Source organism: Portunus trituberculatus, chromosome 34, assembly GCF_017591435.1.
Source record: "Portunus trituberculatus isolate SZX2019 chromosome 34, ASM1759143v1, whole genome shotgun sequence".
Lineage (NCBI taxonomy): Eukaryota > Metazoa > Arthropoda > Malacostraca > Decapoda > Portunidae > Portunus > Portunus trituberculatus.
In genome coordinates, this window is record NC_059288.1 from 4,054,317 (window position 1) to 4,061,816 (window position 7,500).

The window sequence follows — 7,500 nt, forward strand, 5'->3', positions numbered from 1 at the left end:
TCATCATCATCATTTTCTTCTTCTTCTTCTTCTTCTTCTTCTTCTTCTTCTTCTCTTCTCCTCCTCCTCCTCTCTCTCTTTGTCCCCCTTCCTTTCCTGCTTCTCCTCCTTCAATCCATTCATGGCTTTTCTCTTTCCTTCCTTCCTTCTTTCTTTCTTAATTCTCTCCTTTTCCTTTTTGGTTTTACACTGGCCGCCAATGAAAGTGGCGCGTGTTGTTTTTGTGTTTTTTCGTACCATGCATACCATTAAATTTGCCTTAATCATCTATTACTATCATTAAAAATATAATTTCTTTACCTTACCTAATATTTTGTGCTGTTTCCCTTCCTCTTTATGACAGATTCCAACCGACGTGGTACAGAATCTGCTAGTTTTTCCAGATATGTAGGTGACAGTTCTCCCCACACTTGCACGACCGCCTGCTTGAGCTTCGCTACACTGCTCGTGTCCAGATCCTGGAGCTTCTTTTTCATCATACTCCACACATTTTCAATCGGGTTTAGGTCTGGACTGTTTGCTGGCCAACTTTCAAAATAATTAAGTTCACACATGCCAAACCATTCCCTTACAATGTTGGCCGTATGGCATGACGCACCGTCCTGCATGAAGGTTTCACCGTTACACTTGTCGAAGCACTCTTCAAGATTGTCATGCAGCAGGTCAAGATATGTTTCTGTGTTCATTGACACTCCTTTGTCAAGCATAACTAAGTTGCCAACACCAAAGTAGCTGAAACACCCCCACACCATCACAGAGGAGGGATGCTTAACTGCGTTTACAGTGTACCGTTCGTCATATCTGTCCGAGTTTCTTGGTCGGCGTACTCTTTTGTGTGGTGTTCCTGTCACATAGAACATGCTCTCATCTGACCACACTACTCTTCTCCACTTCTCTAATGGCCAGTCTTTATGGTCCTGAGCAAATCTGACTCTTTTAGCTTTGTGGGCGGGTGTAAGCAGTGGTTTCTTTGCAGCACGGTAACTTTTCATGTCGAGGTCCTCCAGTGTCCGCCGCTGTATTGTCCTTATGGAGACATGTGTCAGCAGATCAGGGTAATTTTGTTTAATTTCTCTTCCTGTGAGGAATGGCGAGACACTTAGCTGACGCTTAATCAGTGTCAGTGTCCTCTTTGATAAAATACGGCTGCGTCCAGGGGCAGTTTTCTTCACTGGTGCTAATTTTCCGGTATTGTCTCTGCATCGCTTCAACCAGCGTTGTACTGTTCTTAGTGGGAGTCCTGTCTCCTTTGAAATATGCTTAGAGCCAAAACCACCCTTCCGGAGTGAGTCAATAAGGGCTATATTGACTGGGGATATTTGATGTTTACGTGCCATTGACACTTAAGTTTCCACACCAATATGAAAGAGAACGAAGAAAACTGACACACTGTGCGGGGAGCGGGTAAGCAAGTGTACTTCCTTACGTGAGCAAGTGACAACTGAGTGATAATTTTTTGAAGTGTGACGGTTGATAGATGTTTAAAGAGCCGGCCTATGTTGCCACTTCTAGATATTAGCCACATTCTTTTCAAATGAGCTACAGTTCTTCCCGCGCTATGAGATACGGGTTTGTTTATAATGCGCGCCACTTTCATTGGCGGCTGGGTGTACCGAAGTGAGAATTACTTTATCTAATCTTCAGTTTCGCCTCGCGGGGGAAAAAATATTGACAAGGTGTTAATGTGAACTAATTGTACGGAAACCTTTCGTTAAACGCGCCATTCGTTACGCCCTTCCTTCGTTATTACGGCCTGACGAACTGCACAGGAGGAGGAGGAGGAGGAGGAGGAGGAGGAGGAGGAGGAGGAAGAGGAGCAGGAGGTGGTGGTGGTGGAGGTGTAGGAGGAAAAAAAGCATGAAGGTTAACAATATCTAAGAATAATAATGGTTCTACTACTACTACTACTACTACTACTACTACTACTACTACTACTACTACTACTACTACTACTACCATTACTAATATTGCAGTGATAGTGATAATAAGTAAATAACGACTAATAAGTAAGGAAATATAAATGGAAAAGAGGAAGAGGAAGAGGAGGAGGAGGAGGAGGAGGAGGAGGAGGAGGAGGAAAAATACAAAGGAATACAAAGGAAATGCAAAGAACAACAAATGATTAAGGAAAAGAAGGAAAAGGAGGAGGAGGAGGAGGAGGAGGAGGAGGAATACAAAAGAAGTACAACGAACAACAAATCCAAAGGTCCTTACTCTTCTACTCTAACTATCAGCGAGAGGAAGAGGATAGCATAGAGGAGGGAGGAGAAGGAGGAGGAGGAGGAAGAAGAGGAGGAGAGAAAAAAACCAGATAATTACATGAAAAAAATAGGAAAAAAAGAAGAAAAAACAAAGGAAATCACAGTTTAAGGAAAAGTAAACAAGACGAAGAGGAGGAGGAGGAGGAGGAGGAGGAGGAGGAGGAGGAAGAAGAGGAGGAGGAGGAAGAGTGAGAGGGAAGAAGAGTGAGGGATGCCTTCTTAATTCTGAGTGTGGAGGGACTCGTGCACGGAGGAGGGAGGGAGAGGAAAGCGGAGATGCCTGTGAGAGATAAGGAGGAGGAGGAGGAGGAGGGAAATATTTAAGAGCGAGTGTTGTCTAAATATTTTGCTGTTGTTGTTGTTGTTGTTGTTGTTGTTGTTGTTTTTCTTTTACTTCTCTTTATATATATTTTCTTCTTCCTCTTCTCATCCTTTCCATTTTCTTCTTTTCCTATTCTTTTTTTTTTTCCTCGATGTTGTTCTTGTTCTTATTTTAGAGTTTTGACAATACATCCACCACCACCACCACCACCACCACCACCACCACAACAACAACAACAACAACAACAACGAATAAGAGATTAAACAAAACAGAAATAACACGAAAAACACTAATAACTACACATCTTGAAAACCAAAACACTCTCTCTCTCTCTCTCTCTCTCTCTTTCTCTCTCTCTTTCCCACCAATCAAACACCTTAACAGCATCAAATGGCCAAACAACCTGACCCACACACCCAACACAAACTAACCAAACTCGGACCCAAACACAGCAATTCTTGGGGTCTTTAAATTTTCATCTCCTAATGGTCTCGCGATGACCTGAGACTGAATGAAGATTGCAGAAAGTGACGCAGAATATAAGTTTGCGTGGAATGTAGCGTGAGTGACGGAGGGAGAGAGGGAGGGAGGGGAGAGTAGGAGAGGGTGGTGGGAATGGTGATGAAAAAGAAAAGGTTTGGGGATTGTGAATAAGATAAAAAAAAATGGATAAATGTAGGGGTTATTAATATGAATAGGGGAAGAATGAATGAAGATTATGGGTGTGATGGTCATGAGAGGGGGAGAAGGGAAAAGGTGAATGAGGTGAGGAGGAAGAAGAAGAAGAAGAAGAAGAAGAAGAAGAAGAAGAAAAGAAGCAGAAAAACAACAAAAACAACCGCAAAAGAAGAAGACATTTAAATATAATCCTGCAAACTTTTTTTTTTCATTTCAAGTTACACACAATAATCTTTACGGTCCATTTTTCCCTCGACTCTCCTTCTCCCCTTCCACCTCTACCCCTCTCCCTCTCTCTTTCCTTACCATCACATATTTCTCTCCATTTCCAGCACGAAACATTCCTAGCCTCTAACTCTTCCTTCCTTCCTTCCTTCCTTCCTTTCCTTCATCGATCACCACTTTTTTTCAACCTTTCCTTTCTTTTTCTAGTCTTACACCTTTACATTCGTTAAGTCATTAGTTCAGGTGTCTTTGTATAGAAGTGAAAATGAGGAGGAGGAGGAGGAGGAGGAGGAGGAGGAGGAGGAGGAGGAGGAGGAAGAGGAGGAGAGCAGATTGTATACCTCCCCTCCTATACCTCCTCTTCCTCACCTGTCTTACCTGCCCACCTTGTCAACCTCTAATCAGGGTTCACTTCTCATCTTCCTTTGTGTACCTTTACCTGGCAGCTTGTCCGCCCTCTTACCCACCTGAGTAAAGAGTGCGCGCCCCCATGACTCACCTGTGCAAGCCTCACACACTCACCGCCAAGGGTACTCACAGAAAAATGAGTGTAAAACTGATCCATTCATGTCAAACTTTTTCTTTCCATAATTTTTTTTTTGGTCAGTGAAATGATGGTGCTATTGTTGTTTTTGCTATTATTTTACTACTACTACTACTACTACTACTACGACTACTACTACTACTACTACTACTACTACTACTACTACTACTAAACGTTCGCTCCTTGGTTATTACAAGATACAATGGTTACTTGAAGTTTATGGTGACTTGTACTGCATAAAATAACTGGTTGGATTAGAGAGAGAGAGAGAGAGAGAGAGAGAGAGAGAGAGAGAGAGAGAGAGAGAGAGAGAGAGAGAGAGAGAGATATTACCTGTCCTATTTCCTTTAGCCTCCTACAATCATTTTCTTTACCAGATTAAAGAAAATGGGAACAAAACTCTCTCCAAAAACCCTGATCTCAGAGACGCTCCAGAGAGAGAGAGAGAGAGAGAGAGAGAGAGAGAGAGAGAGAGAGAGAGAGAGAGAGAGGGGACGCTCGCTAATACCCGGTTTCTTGAGGTAATCGGTCAGCCATCTCTCGCTCCAGGTATCTTAAGGCGAGGCATCCTACCTCTCTCTATAACCTAGCCTTTCTCCCCCCGCCGCCTCCCCGCCCACCTACACACGCACAAGGCCTCCCTACACACCCCCAACGCATTGACCCTTGGGAATAGAGAGCTTAGGGGTGGGTTTCTATTGGGTAGGTTAATGTGGGTTAGCGTTACTTTGCTTCTCCGTGGGTCGTGTTGAGTATACTGTTGTGTAGCGATTTGTTTGACCGATTCCTTCTCTTTGTTTGTATACACGTAAAGATTAGCGCCTTCTCACCTAACGGGTTATTAGTCGCACCTGCTATTTTGTCCTGCGCACCTGTAGTTTTGCCGTGACAGGTGTGCGGTGCTGGCTACAGGTAAATATCTTGGTTTGTTTCTATACAGGTAAGGATAAATGGTTCTACAGGCAGTGGGTAATTAAATACATCTGTTATTTTGTCTATCTCATGGGTAGTTTACTTGTAACAGGTGTGAGGTGGCGTACAGGTAAATGTGTCCTTAGTTACGTCTTCATTTATCTATATACAGGTGGGGAATTTATTTGCAGGTCATATGTGATTGAAATACCTTCCCTATCGCACTTGTATTTAAGCGGTGACAGGTGTGAACTGCGGTACAGGGAAAAGATGGCGTTCTAAATGTCTCTTTTAAAATGTTGCTACAGGTAAAGAGTATGTAATCACACCTGTATTAGCTCCACACACCTGTACCTAAATTATGACAGGTGTGAGGGAGGTACGGTACAGGTTAGAATCTATCTTTTGTCGCTTGTATGTATTTTTTTTGTAAGCAGGTAAATAGGCATATGAAAAAAAACCTCTCTAATTAAACACACCTCTGCAAGGGAACTGACAATTAAATGGGCCTTTTTAAAATTATTTGTTGCTCTAGGTCAGTTTCCCCAGTTTCTCCTCTTACATAAAAGAACACCTGTATATCGGACAGGTGTGAAAGAAAGGTTTCCACATTTATCTCACCTGTATTATTTGCCTTTACACACCTGCACAAATCATTAATCAAGCAAGCCTGTAGATTAGACTGATGATTAGACTGCATATCAACGGGTTCCATGCAGCTCTTAACGCCCCGACACAACACTCCTTCCTCTCTCGCCTGCGGGACACACTTACCTCTGGGGCGCCACGGGATGGGGAAGCGAGTGGTCTCCCGCCTGGCGCCTGAACACTATGCTGGCGGCGTCGCTGGTGATGGAGTACACGCTGCTCCTGGCGGGGAAAAAAGGAAGTTTGAGAGAGTCCTACTGTTATGTTAAAGTGTGAGAATATATGTAAGAATGTCGCATCTGTTTTAGCCTCGTTACCTGTGATTGTTTATGTACGTACAGGTAAACAGGTAAAAACACAACTGATATAACTAATTAACCCCTTCAATACCGGGACGCATTTTTACCGTGAGTTTTGGATGTGATTAGACAATTTTATTTACTCTAGCAAGGTTCTTTGGACATCAGAAGGTTTATGGTCCAGAATGTTCAGTATTTTAATCCCGGCATAAGATTCTGAAATTGCATGAAATCGTCTAATAGTGACCTGAAGGAACATGAAGAAGTGTCGTAGCACGGAAGGGGTTAAACACACCTGTGAATCGGGCAGGTGTGAGAGTAAAGATAAGAATTTTACACCTGTATTGCCATTGTCACCTGTAATTCCTCGTGTACAAGTAAGGTGGCCATTGATTAAACGCACCTGTAAATAGAACAAGTGAAGGAAAACATCAGATTTTCACATTGCTCTAACTATTCTCACCTGTAATTCTTCGTAATCACATCCGCGCACTAATGACACACCTGTAGATCGGGCAGGTGAGAGTAAAGGTGAGAGTTACCCTTTCCTCTCCCCCTCGCTCTCTCTCGTTCCTCTCACTTTGTCGCAGCTCGGGGCAAATCATCTGTTTCGTCATGTTTACGAGTGGTGGTTTGTCATCAAGTGTGTGCTTAGCGTGACGCACGACCCGCCTACACACACACACACACACACACACACACACACACATACTGACAGACACACACACACACGCACGCACGCACACTCTGCCTCCTGCTGTTGGTTTTGCGGTGAGTTTCTTGTTTATAAAAGAGATTTCGATTTTTTTTTTCCCGCAACTCAATCCTCTCTCGTCCCGCTCGTAATTCTCCTCCTCTTCCTCCCTCCTCCTCCTCCTCCTCTCTCCTCCTCCTCCTCCTCTTCCTGTGGAGTGTATTTCCTTCCCTCACTCTTGCTGTTTATCCAGACCGCTTTCTCCTCCTCCTCCTCCTCCTTTTCGTCTTCTTCGTCTTCCTCCTCCTCCTCCTCTTCTTCTCTGGTGGTTTTATATCATACGTGACCATATTTGTGTGTGTGTGTGTGTGTGTGTGTGTGTGTGTGTGTGTGTGTGTGTGTGTGTGTGTGTGTTATTCGTTTTTATTTCCTTCATTCACGTCGCTATTCATATTTTCCGCTCTCCTCCTTCTCCTCCTCCTCCTCCTCCTCCTCTTCCCTCCTCCACCTCTTCCAAATTCCATCCTTCCATTCGTTATTTAGTTTTCTATTCATCTTCCTCCTCCTCCTCCTCCTCCTCCCCCTACCTTTCCTCCCTCCCATCCAGTCCTCCATGTCAATTTACCTTCCCTCTTCCTGCTCTCCCTCCCCTCCTCTCCTTCCCTCTCCCCAATTCGCTCTTCCGTTCCATTCGCTTTCCTCTCTCACTCTCCCACACCCCTCTCCCTTTTACTGCCGAAATTTCTGACTCTTACTCCCCAACGCTCCCCTCCCCATGCACAACAACCCCTCCCCTCCCCATCTAGTATTGCTCTGTCTCCCCATACCCACGGGCGCACCTTCCCAGCCCCGTCCCAGCCAACGCTCCCCGCGCCTCCAGGGGTATCGGAGCGTCTAATGGTGAGATAACACATGCA